We start from the raw sequence: 13,614 nt of genomic DNA, 5'->3' as shown, positions 1-13,614 counted from the left end.
AACTTGCATGGGCAGTGCCAACAAGACATGAAATAATGTGATATTCACAGAAGGGATTACAGGAGCTTGCTATTACAAAAGCAACAAAAGAAAGGAGTGGATAGGTAGGAAATGAGTTTGGAAAGGTTGATGGAACCTGAAGAACCTGTACACCATGTTTAGAGTTTATTCTGTGTGAGGTAAGGAGGAGCTGTGAAGTATATGAGACAAGGAACAAATAAGTAGCAAATTTTGTTTTGGGGTTTTTTTTTTAATGATTTTCTTTTTAATTAATATCTACACCCAACATGGAGCTCGAACTTACAACCCCAATATCAAGAGTCACATGCTCTACCAATTGGATCTACCAGGTGCCCCAAGTAGCAAATTTTAAAGTACGTAGGAATTTTTCAAGTACTCTCATACCGAGAATTTGTAATTGTCATTTATTTATTTATTTATTTATTTATTTATTTGAGAGAGTGAGAGAGCACAAGCAGGGAGGAGAGGGAGAAGCAGGATCCCTTCTGAGCAGGGCACCTGATGTACGGCTCAATACTGGGATCACAACCTGAGCCAAAGGCAGATGCTTAACCGAATGAGCCACCCAGGCGTCTCAGAAGTTTATAATTCTATAAAAAGAAGCATACTCATGATTGATGGGCTTCATCAAGTGATTTACTTTGAAGGAGTTGAGAATATACCACCTCAAAATAAGTGACGTTGGCATAAGGGTTTTGAGCTCCAGTCATTTAAGCAGTAGCAAATGTAGAGAAAGCTCTTTGCGCTCCCCCAATTGCCTAAAAGCAGGTTATAAATTTCCCTTTGTGAAAGTGTCCCCCTTTTCTTTCCCATACCAGCAGGAGGAAAACAACTAGAGACAGAAAGTCAGTAGGGAGATGGGTCTGTTCAAACACTAAAATAACCCTTCTATTAGTTTCTGCCACATATTTACCACCCGTAGGAGCCCAAACCCTCTTCCTTTGTCTTGTCACTTCCCCATAAATGTATCACTCTTTGTTAAGATTGTATATAAGCCCTATATTCTAATCACCGTTTGAGTGACTCACCACTGAGTCTTCCCATATGTATGTGTGTTGTGTGCATAAACAGACTTATTTTCATTTTAAACTTTTGTCAGTTTCATTCACATGCTGTAAGTACTAGACCTAAGACAGTAGAGGAAAAAGGCTTCTTTTCCATCTTCTAGTTCCTATAATCAAGCCATGCCTTCTACAGGGAAAAAAAATGGGTACCTTGGGATCCCTGGGTGGCGTAGCGGTTTAGCGCCTGCCTTTGGCCCAGGGCGCGATCCTGGAGACCCAGGATCGAATCCCACGTCGGGCTCCCAGTGCATGGAGCCTGCTTCTCCCTCTGACTATGTCTCTGCCTCTCTCTCTCTCTATCTCTGTGTGACTATCACAAATAAATAAAAATTTTTTTAAAAATGGGTATCTTAATAATAAAATTGAAACTGTGACAGAGACAGAGGAAGAAGTCCATGTGTAGACAGAGGCAAAGACTGTAGTTATGCTACGATAGGCCAAAGAATACCTATGGCCACCAGAAGCTGGAAAAAAAACAAGGAAAGATTCTTCGCTATAGCCTTCAGAGGAAGCATGACCTTGCTGTCACCTTGATTTTGGATTTCTAGCTTCCAGAACTGTGGCAGAACAAATTTCCATCGTTTTTAAGCCACTTTGTGGTATTTTATTACAACAGCCCTTGGAAAATCATACTACTGCTATGCTATCACTGTAGTCTAAGAGAAGAATATGAAGAACGCAATGTCAGCGGGTTCCAGAAGGAGAGGCAGATTCTTAAGGTTGGGAGAGATGGAGGAGACTGCCTCTTCAGAGATGTGTTTCTGGATCATGCTCAAAGATTTTTCAAGTGCACAAGCCAATCTCCCAACCCTATCCACATTTTGGCGGCCATAAGTCACTAATTATGATGAGAAAGTAACATTCATGACCTCAATTCACCTTGAAAACTTCCTCCCTGATGAAAGGACACAGACCAGATTGTGCTTTACCTGGTGTGTGTAAGCATTTGGTATCTGTCGTGGGGCTAAAGGGAGGAAAGGAGAATACCTAGAGCAGGCTCCTTCCATGAAAGTCTAACTCCACTGGCCCTCTTTGGGTTTAATGGCCAATTGTTTCCTGCCCAGAGAGATTGCTGTCTTAAGCAACAGCAAACATATTTAGGCAACCAAACTAAAACTTCTAAAACAATCTTAGAAAGTGGAACTATAACATAGCAAGAATAGGAGTCCAGATTTAGAGTTAGATAAATTCTGCTCAAGGGATTATGAGCAAATATTTAATCTCTCCAAATTTTAGGCTCCTTATCTACAAAACATGTCCAAATCCAGTTCGCAGAACTCTTGAAGAATTAAATGAGATGAAATTCACAAGCACTATACTAATTGTGATTGCTGGTTCAAATATTAGAAACCCAATTAAAATTAATTTTTTTTAAAAAAAGGAGTTTATTGGCTCTTACAAATTGGGAAGTCCATGGATATGACTGCCTTGGAAAGATGCATGTGCTTTGTGTGATCAACAGTTCTTGCTCTAGGGGCACCTGGGTGGCTCAGTTGGTTAAGCTTCTGGCTTTGACTCAGGTCATGATCTCAGGTTCCTGGTATCCAGCCCCACATTAGGCTCAGTGCGGAGTCTGTTTCTCCCTCTCCCCCTTCCCCTACTCATGCTCTTTCTCTCTCTGAAGTAAATTAAAAAAAAAAAAAAGTTCTTTCTCTCTCTTCTTTTCTTGTCTATTTACTCTCTCTCTTTTTTTTTTAAGATTTTATTTATTTATTCATGAGGCGCAGAAAGAGAGGCAGAGACAGAGGGAGAAACAGGCTCCTCACAGAGAGCCTGATGTGGGACTCAATCCCTGGACCAGGATCACACCCTGAGCCAAAGGCAGACGCTCATCCACTGAGCCATGCAGGGGTCCCTCTTGGCTATTTATGTATATTGCATTTTTTTTAAGATTTTATTTATTTATTCATGAGAGACAGAGAGAGAGGCAAAGACATAGGCAGAGGGAGAAGCGGACTCCATGCAGGGAGCCAGATGTGGGACTCGATTCCAAGACTCTGGGATCACACCCTGAGCTGAAGGCAGACGCTCAACTGCTAAGCCACTTGGGCATCCCTTTGTATTGGTTTCATTCTTTCTCTGCAATAGGCTTCTATCCTAAGAACAATGTCCACTGATACTGCCAGTAATTCCAAGTTCTGGCCCTGATACAGTTCTAGTAGAAAAAGAAAGCCTTCTTCTCCCAGAGTCCACATACCATTCCCAGGGGAGAACTCCGATCAGATTTGCTTCAGTCATGTGCCAGCCCCCATTGCTAGAGTGACAGGGAGACCTGAGTGTCTCCTAGGGGTCAGAATGATAGCAGTCACCTGTGCAAGTGACCCACACTCTAGGAGAGTTTAAAAGCATGTTGGTGGCTTTATGTACACGAAAATCATACATAGAAAAAGTCTATGATCAGATACCAAACTTTTATTTCTAGTGGAATTATGGGATGTTTGCTTCTTTACACCTTTCTGTGTTTTCCAGATATTCCACAAAGCGCTGTATTAATTTGACAACAAGCAATTAAAATTACAAAAACTAATTAGGAGAAGAAAATACATTGCTGATGAAACCAGGAAACCTACCTACAGGCTTCACCAGGTAGACTAGGATGTGTCTCAACCCACATGAAATATATGAGAATATATAGGCTATTTCCAAGTTATGATGTGATTAATTGTAATATATCTGAGGCAAAGTTGTGACTGAATGAAAGTGGGGAGGAACCCCTTAGTAAAAAAGGGCAAGGGATTTTGCACAGCTTCCACAGAAAGGAACGCCAGTAACACCTTTGTTGATCATGTCAGCCTGGTATTTAAAGGAGAGATCCAATTCCAATGGGTTGGATATTACTAAAACCTCCCTCTAAAGGGTCTGGTTGTTCTCTTTGCTCTCATTCCCTGCTCTCTAGGCACTCTCCAGAACTGAGCCTGGATCCACCTGCTTATTCTGGAGATAAATAACTTCGTTCTCTGGCCAGGATAAATTCCAGCTAAAATCCATAAACTAGAGTGCCTGAGTGGCTCAATCGATTGAGCATCTCCCTTTGATTCAGGCCATGATCCCAAGATCCTGGGATTGGGTCCCACATTGGACTCCCTGCCCCATGGGGAGTCTGCTTCTCCTTTTCCTGCTTCCCTTGCTTGTGCTTGTTCTCTCTCTCTGTGAAGTAAATAAAATCTTAAAAAAAAAAAAAATCCACAAACTGGTATAAAGGAGGGAACAACAACAAAAAAACAAAAAACAAAAAAACAAACAAACAAAAAAAGGAGGGAACATAATTCCCCTTCTACCTTTCTAAGTTCATTGGCTAAGAAGCCCCTCCCCCCACCATAATAAACAGATTAACAAGAGAAAAACAGTGTATACATGGGACATGCCCAGGAAAACTAAGTAAAACTCGAAAAATGGCCAAAGCCACCACCTTAAATACCATCTTCAGCTAAAGGCAAAGGAAAGATATTTGGAAATGGTGGTTAGTGATGGAGGTGTTAGAAAACAAAATTCAGCTGTCGATTTAAAGATCTAATTGGCTTTCTTCAAGATTCATGAATCAGGCAGGATCCCGTATTAGCAGATAGAAAGTTCTCCAAGGAGCTGTATAAAACAGAAGACTTTCAAAAAAAAAAAAAAAACAGAGGACTTTCAAAGGCAGAAGGCAGGGCAAAAAGTTATTCTAGCAAAGAGTCAGTTGTTTCAGGCAAGGTCACCACCCTTTATGGGGAAGACAGAGGCGTCTATCAGGTCACATTCTTGGGAGAGAGTGAAACTGCAACTAGGTTAGGTATTAAGTCTCACTTTCCTGATGTGGGGCTTAGCATACAGGACTCCATTTGGGGCCTTTTTTTCTTTTTTTAAACCACCCACCCCTAAACTTTTGATCAGTCTCTCAGCTTAACTGAAAGATGTGATAAAAATTTAAGGCATTAGCACTAGTCCCAGATACTACTATGAAGTCTCACAGCTTTTGCTGATCTGTTTGATATTCACAGACCATGACATTTTTTGCCAAATCTGTGTAATATTCACAAGTCACAACCTTGCAATCACGTTTTTTTTTTTTTTTTTTTTTTTTTTTTAAGATTTCATTTATTTCAGAGAGAGCAGAAGCATGAGCAGGGGGAGGTGGAGGGACAGAGGGAGAAGCAGACTTCTCGCTGAGCAGGGAGCCCAATGTGGCGCCCAGTCCCAGGACCCTAGAATCATGACCTGAACTGAAGGCAGACACTTAACTGACTGAGCCATCCAGGCACCCAGGGTTCACATTTTGTAAGTCAATTATTCTCTCCTTCCTTTCCTGACATTCCAGTCTTAGGGAGATCATTTGCTTGGTGGTTGGCAGCTACAAACATACATTTAAAGCTTTTGAGAGAATACAGTACAACAGGGGACTACTCTGATTATTATAAGCAGAATAATTCCCAATGTTTGGAGTGTACTTCATGGTCCCCAAGATCCAAGCCAATCAAAATCAAATAAGTTAAAAGACCCTGTTGAAAGAGTCACCTTTTTAAGCTGAGTGGCTTGTTCAATGATCATAAGTAACAGATTCAACTTCCCCAGAGTGTTAATCCAGGTGTAGCAAATGGTGTTGGCCACAGCACAGACACTTCCTTGCTTAGCTAAAAGCTAACAAAGAGTGGGGTGCCTGGGTGGCTCGGCTGGTAGAGCATGTGACTCTTGATCTCAGGGTTGTGAGTTCAAGCCCTATGTTGAGTGTAGAGATTACTTAAAAATTAGATCTTTCTAAAAAAAAATAAAGAGAGACAGAGATGATCAAGAGCTATGCCTGAGTATCTAAGAACTTTTCCTGGGCAGCTGTTGCTTTAACAGCAGTCTCTATGATATTTTCAATAGTTAAGGAGAGATTTCTAATTATAGCTTCATTTACATTTACTCCTTACTTGGAAAGTAGGGCCCTGCCAAAGGAAGTGAATCCTGAATCATGAAAGCCTCCTGTGCAGTCTGACAATATAAATTCAGGGGAGTCAGCCAATAAAGGTGTAAAAGTTAGGCACACAACTAAATAACCTAAGAAGTACTATTTGGTGCACTAGCCATCTAGGCATCAAAGGCCCAAGGAGGATGATAACCCCCACAGACAAGTAAATTCTGTTCAGGCACAAACCACTTCTGCTAAGTGCCTGCTAATGGTTAATAGACGGATTGGGAGTTTTTGATGACAACGCCAAAAGTCTGAAAGGTTACCCTCCTCCCTACCTTCCAATGGTCTGGGAGATGCAGATGATGGTGTAATCTTTCCAGGCCAATGGCAGAGTAGAATAGAAAGGAAAAAAAAAAAAGGTATCGTGTCTACTTAAAGTAGGAATTCTTGATTCAGTGTCTTGGGTGGAAGCAGTCTACATCAATGTCAGCTACTCTTCCTCAGCAGTTTGATTCAGAGGTCAACTGCAATATGGGTAGTGAGGAGGACATGGGATAGTCCCTTCCAAGGATATTTGAGGATAGTCTTTGTTCTTAGTGAAAAATCAAAATCAAAAAGAAAAAAAATCAGAAGGGTGAGAGTAAACTGGAAGTAATAGTTTGGAAAGTCATAGCCAGATATTTGAGGAAACTATAATTCCAGATCTAATCGGTTTACATGTATATAACAAAACCTTAAAGACAATTAACAGGATTAGAATCTACTATCTAAAGGTACAGGGCAGCTCCTGTGGCCCAGTGGTTTAGTGCCACCTTTGGATCCGGGTGTGATCCTGGAGACCCCGGATCAAGTTCCATGTCAGGCTCCCTGCATGGAGCCTGCTTCTCGCTCTGCCTGTGTCTCTGCCTCTCTTTCTGTGTCTGTCATAAATAAATAAATAAAATTAAAAAAAAAATACAATTACCTCCAGTATTTGTTCCAAAGATAATCACAGTAAAACTAATTTGTTTACATTAAATTTGGCTTGATTATTTACATAAGTATAGCATGAATAATGATCTTTTAGAAAGATTTTATTTATTTATTTGTCAGAGAGAAGGAGAGGGAGCACAAGGAGGGAGAAGGGCAGGCAGAAAGAGAAGCAGGCTCCCCATTGAGCAAGGAACCTGATGTAGGACTTGATTCCAGAACCCTGGGATCGTGACCTGAGCCAACAGCAGATGCTTAACCAACTGAGCCACCCAGGTGGCCCTAAGCTCTTTTGTAAAAAAAAAAAAAAATTATTATTTATTTAAAGAGAGAGAAGAGAGGGACAGAGGGAGAGGAGAGAGAGGCAGACTCCCTGCTGAACATAGAGCTCAACGTAGGGCTCAATCTCACAACCCTGAGATCGTGACCTGAGCTTAAATCAAGAGCCCAATGCTTAACCAACTGAGCCACCAGGTGCCCCCCATATAAGCTCATTTAAGATTACTTTGCTGAGAAAAAATAAATTAAAAATAAATTAAAAAAAAAAGATTACTTTGCTAGAAATTTTCAGGAGGAATCCAGGTTCCTTAAAAGTGCCTGGTAATATCTGAGTCTATGTATATATCTCTCTCAAATACGACTTTCTAGTCAAAGCCTTTTGGTAGAGCCAATGTTTCCAGTGGTATCCTGTTACAAAGAGAACAGATTTTTATTGAATTTGTGTAAATAACTATAGTTCCATGAAAAGAATACTTAAGAGTTTGAATTCTGGAGGGATCAAGTAGGGAAAAAAGGTAAATGTTCCATTTTTGTTCACAAATGTATACTTTACCAAACTGCTGTAAGTCATAAATAGCTTAAGAGAAAAGGTTTCCTTAAATCTGGGAAAACAAAACATTGAGGAACCAGCAATGTTTCAAACAAAAGGTCACAAGGAATTATAATCATCGGGACGCCTGGGTGGCTCAGCAGTTAAGTGCCTGCCTTCAGCTCAGGATATGACCCTGGAGTCCCACATCGGGCTCCCTACCTGGAGCCTGCTTCTCCCTCTACTTGTGTCTCTGCCTCTCCCTCTCTGTGTCTCTCATGAATAAATAAATAAAATCTTAAAAAAAAAAAAAGAAATTATAATCATCCTCAGTTCATTTAGGCCCATGTAATTAAATACTTGTTCTGCTTGAATCCAGTTCTTATTATTAGTTCTGGAAACCCTTACCCAATTAAGTGTTATAACCTATCAGAATCATGTACTTGTCAAAGTCCTTTCCATGAATCTCCAAAAGATGAAGCATTTTTGCCAGAACATTTGGAAAAAGAATATGAGAAAAAAAAAAAAAAAAAAAAAAAAGAATATGAGTAAAACAATAACTGTAAATGGAAAAACACACACACCCACACACATACACACACACCCCAAGAAACAATAGTTGGAATTGGCCATGGTTAAGACCTGATGAGAGTTCATTATAAAGCAGCAGAACAGGGGCACCTGGGTGGCTCAGTGGTTGAGTGTCTGCCTTTGGCTCAGGTTGTGATCCCAGGGTCCTGGAATTGAATCCCACATCGGGCTCCCGATGGGGAGCCTGCTTCTCCCTCTGCCTGTGTCTCTGCCTCTCTGTCACTCATTAATAAGTAAATAAAATCTTAAAAAAAAAAAATAAAGCAGTGGAACATTTATATTCCTATACAAATGGAACAAAAGACTTAGTACTCTTATTTGAAAATATTTCCCATGTAATTTAATTTAGCAAATAATCCTTCATTTAATATCTCTCCTTTTATAAAGGAGAGGGTACAAATCTTTTCAGATGTTCCAGGGACCCTCTGGTAAATCCCAATGTTAGTTCAAGGTCAAAAAGACTTCATTTAGAATTTGAATTTGAGAAGTTTTTAAAAAATAACAAGGGTGCCTGGGTGGCTCAGTGGTTGAGTATCTGCCTTTGGCTCAGGTCATGATCCCAGGGTCCTGGGACTGAGTCCCACATTAGGATCCCCACAGGGAGCCTGCTTCTCCCTCTGCCTATGTCTCTGCCTCTCTGTATGTCTCTCATGAATAAAGAAAGAAAATGTTTAAAAAAAATCAAAAGGCTTAGACACTTGATTAAATAAGGCCACAGATTATAAAATAATACTTAATTATCTATTTGACCAAAATGGTAATGAGAGATTTCAAAGGCAAATATAGAAGGTTACAGAATTGTGAACAATACTTAGCTTTTAATATTGAGAAGTCTCAGTTCTCATAAGTAATCAAAGACCTGATGGTAAAGATAACACAAAACACAGGAAATATTTGAATAAGACACAAGATCTTTGCTTTCTAGGCAGATTACTTTAAAGGTAAAGAAAAACCTTTCACAATATCTTACTAAGAGCAGACCAATGGTCCAAGAAAACTTTACTTGTAACAGAAAGAAAACCAATTCCTAATTCCTAATTTTGACCATTTTACTTTTGATATTAATACTCATTTTTTGGGATTCCTGGGTGGCTCAGTGGTTGAGCGTCTGCCTTCGACTCAGGGCATGATCCTGGAGTCACGGGATCAAGTCCCACATCAGGCTCCTTGCATGGAGCCTGCTTCTCCCACTGACTGTGTCTCTACCTCTCTTTCTCTCTGTCATGAATAAATAAATAAATCTTTAAAAAACAAATACTCATTTTTTAACAGATTTTTATTTTATTTATTTATTCATGAGAGACACAGAGAGGCAGAGACACAGGCAGAGGGAGAATCAAGCTCCATGCAGGGAGCCCTATTTGGGACTCAGTCCTGGGACTCTAGGATCACACCCTGAGCCAAAGGCAGCACTCAACCACCAAGCCACCCAGGCATCCCAATACTTTTTTTTACTCCAATTCATTTTAATTACAACCATCTTGACTACACATAAAATTATTTTCCCAAGATTCCTCTTTCACAAACTTTGTATGGCTTTTTTTTTCCCCAATCAGAATTGGCCCTCTGTTTTTCCTCTTTCCCATTCTGAAATCACCTGTCTCACTTTAAAAAATATTTTTATTTATTTATTTGACAGAGAGAGAGAGAAGCACAAGCAGGGGGAGCAGCAAAGAGAGAGGGAGAAGCAGGCTCCTTGCTGAGCAGGGAGCTTGACTCAGGGCTCCATCCTAGGACCCTAGGATCATGACCTGACCTGAAGGCAGATACTTAACAGTCTGAGCTACCAAGGTGCCCCTAACCTATCACATTTTAAGACAAAATTACTTTCTTCTCCTGTAGCAAAATGCACCTCCACTCCTCATGACCTTTTACTGAAAAGATACATCCTACATTCCTTGCATACAGAGATGTTTCCCTTATTATTTCTACTAGCCTTAAACAATTGTGAGTCATCTGTTATTGACAAGCTTATGAATACACTTCATAATTCCTAAAAGCATATTTTCCTCATAATAAATTTTCCATTGTGCCATGAAACATGTTTAACAATAGATCCAAATATTCTTGGTCTCTCTGTAAAGAAAGCCAAAAGTGAATAAACCTATTTTTGCTAATGTTTCAGTATTTTATCTTATTTGAAAAAGATCTAGAAAAAAAAAAAAGATTTAGATATTTAATGACTTATCCATCATTTTATTTTACATAACAAAACTTTAAAGTTTCAGGTCAAAAAACAATTTGGGAAAAATAAAGAAGTTTACTTTCAAATTTTTATCCCCCTTAAATTTAATTAACTTGTTCTCAACAATTATGTTTAGATTATTTATGAAATTTTCATCATATGAAATTTTTCTTACTGACAAATTTTGAAACAGGGCTACCGTGCAATTATTCAACTAGTAAAACAAAATAGAATAAATGATGTACATCTACATTACTTTTCATGGTGACAATTCTGAAGACTTACCCATTTTATTTTCTCTATTTTATTTTATTTATTTAAAAGAGAGAGAGCAGGAGAGAAAGTGGGGGGTTGGGGGGGGGTTGAGAGGGAAAAGCAGACTCCCTGATGATTCTGGGATCATGACCTGAGCTGAAGGCAGATGCTCAACGAACTGAGCCACCCAGGCATCCTAGACTTACCCATTTTAAGTAATCTAAATTTAAACTGGGCTTTCTTTTTACCAAAGATTATGTAAGATCACATGTACTTGAAAAACATTTGGGTTAGTTTCTATTATATTTCTGAGAATTTTAGGAATATTTAATTCATATAAGCATTTACTTTTCTTTATGCCAGTTAAATAGTGCTCTTTTACAAATTAATTTTAGCAATACCATCCAGAGGCAGAAAATTATCATATATCTATAACATATATACATGGACGCATGAATATACAGACAGAGAGAGCTTATTCCTTCTGTTTTAAAATTTAAGCCATGAACCAAATACAATAATACAAAACTCACTAGTTATTTTTTTTTAAGGATTTTATTTATTCATGAGAGAGACACACACACAGAGGCAGAGACATAGGCAGAGGGAGAAGCAGGCTCCATGCAGGGAGCCCAGTGTGGGACTTGATCTTGGGTTTTTGAGATCACGACCTGAGCAGAAGGCAGACACCCAACGGCTGGGCCAACCAGACATCCCAAAACTCACTAGTTATATATATATATAAAATGGATCCAAACTATGTTTCTGACAGATGGAATAAGGTAAGGCTTTTTACCAATATTTGTGGAGAAGACACTTAAGGTTTTTCATTCTCCTAAACTTCAAATCACCTTTGACCCTTTTGTTTTTCTTCAGCTAAAAATTACCTCCCTGAAGTTTGTATTTCAAGGAGATAGCCTGGAAGAAAAGATAGAGTTCCTAGAGAAAACCATGTAGAATATTTACATCTCTAAGCTATAGGAAAAGAATGCACGTTTCTTCCAGAAGAACTTTTGTTTTCTAGGCTAGAATTTCTACCACACCTACAAGCCTTTTGAGATGAATAAAGGAGGTTAATTGTTAAAAAGGAGAGGTGGACTTTGAATTGTTTCCAGAACTGCATTTCTGATCTTTCAAAGATTTGTAGGATCAAGTCTGTTGCTTCTAATTCCTTATAGAATGGAGTTGTGACTTAAATGACATCATGGGTTGATCTACACATTGAACTTTCTTGCCTTCAGTTCACTTTGTATATCAGGGATATTCCAACTAAGATAGAAATCAAAAGATTTCTATGTTCTGGATTTAGAGCTGCTTTTTTGGACTGTTTCAGTATGTCTTATGTTTAGAATGTCTTTGGAATGTGGAATCCCTCCACAAAAGCTTTAGAGGGCTTGTCTTTCCTTTTGGGTACATAGTTTTATTTTAGTGTAGGAGAGGTGAAAGAGCTTGTCAGTTTTCAGGGAGTGTTGAACAACCCTCTTGGATGTAAGAAAGGTGGGTCCACGGCACAGCGGTTTAGCACTACCTGCAGCCCAGGGTGTGATCCTGGAGACCTGGGATCAAGTCCCACGTCAGGCTCCCTGCGTGGAGCCTGCTTCTCCCTCTGCCTGTATCTTTGCCTCTCTCTCTCTCTCTCTCTCTCTCTCTCTCTCTCTCTGTGTCTCTAATGGATAAATAAATAAAATCTTAAAAAAAAAAAAAAAAGGAGGGTGGGTCCCCAAAGAGAGTGCAAAGGATACTACCTTCCCACAATCCAAAGTCACTCCCAAAGATAACCAAAAGAAAGAACTGTCAACCTACATGTCCCAGGCAGGCAGAAAGCCAAAGCATGTTCTTAGGACACAAAATGAAACAAACATGAAGTTAATTGATATACCTAAGAGAAAAAGGATTAGTGAGTCTGTATTTGGAAAGGAAGGTACAATGTGAATTTTTTTTAAAGTAAGCTGCACACCCAACATAGGGCTTGGACTCATGACCCCAAGATCAAGAGTCACATGCTCTACCAACTGAGCCAGCCACGTGCCCTAACAATATGAAATTTTAATTTCCTCTCTCAACTGACCACTACAGACAGAGATTAAAGAGCTAACTCTCGGGATCCCTGGGTGGCGCAGCGGTTTGGCGCCTGCCTTTGGCCCAGGGCGCGATCCTGGAGACCCGGGATCGAATCCCACATCAGGCTCCCGGTGCATGGAGCCTGCTTCTCCCTCTGCCTGTGTCTCTGCCTCTCTCTCTCTCTCTCTGTGACTATCATAAATAAATAAAAATTAAAAAAAAAAAAAAAAAAAGAGCTAACTCTCGTAATAATTCTCATTCTTCACTGGCTTCTGCCAGTTTTCCCAGGATTTCCTCTGCAGCCTTTGATATGTCCCAGAATTGGGAATCATTAATTTTAATTATGGTTTCCCATGGCTGTTTATGGCAATAATGTAGCAGTGTACCAGAAAATCCCTCAAAGTCTCTAACTCCAAGAGAAGCCAACCTGGGAGCTATTCTTTGTGGGAGATAGAAAGGCATCCGACATTGATGTTGAAGAATTTGTGTAGTCTTTGAGGACAATGTCTTTTCCAACATCCCACTTGATTACAATTGAGACATCAATCCCTGGGTTAGCATTTTGTTGATAGACCCCTAGGAAGGTGTAATGGGGGAGGCCTACATATTGTTCTAGATAACTTTTGTGTCTTTATTTATTTATTTATTTATTTACCATTTTTGTAGAGATTTATAGCTTCCAGGACCATAGCTCTTGGATATAAAATAGGTAGTGGGGCGGGGAGGGGAGGGGGGTTGTGAAGGTGGTGCCCTTAACTCTTTAGAACTTAACATTTCCTATTCTTTATTA

General features: G+C 39.6%; 1 long non-coding RNA gene across 4 annotated transcripts in view; it reads left to right on the top strand.

Annotated features, from left to right (window-relative positions):
- LOC144306348 (uncharacterized) overlaps positions 1-13,614 on the top strand; it is a 49,304-nt gene that overhangs the window by 18,375 nt on the left and 17,315 nt on the right. For 2 of the 4 annotated variants that reach the window (XR_013373419.1, XR_013373418.1), the window contains exon 3: positions 3,555-3,671. The exons of the other annotated variants lie outside the window; for them this stretch is intronic. This is a non-coding gene — a long non-coding RNA (uncharacterized LOC144306348). The remainder of the gene's footprint in view (positions 1-3,554; positions 3,672-13,614) is intronic. 4 annotated transcript variants of the gene reach the window in all.

This window comes from Canis aureus, chromosome 37 (assembly GCF_053574225.1).
Source record: "Canis aureus isolate CA01 chromosome 37, VMU_Caureus_v.1.0, whole genome shotgun sequence".
Classification (NCBI taxonomy): domain Eukaryota; kingdom Metazoa; phylum Chordata; class Mammalia; order Carnivora; family Canidae; genus Canis; species Canis aureus.
The sequence above is the reverse complement of the archived record's forward strand: the minus strand, read 5'-3'. Positions and strand labels throughout refer to the sequence as shown.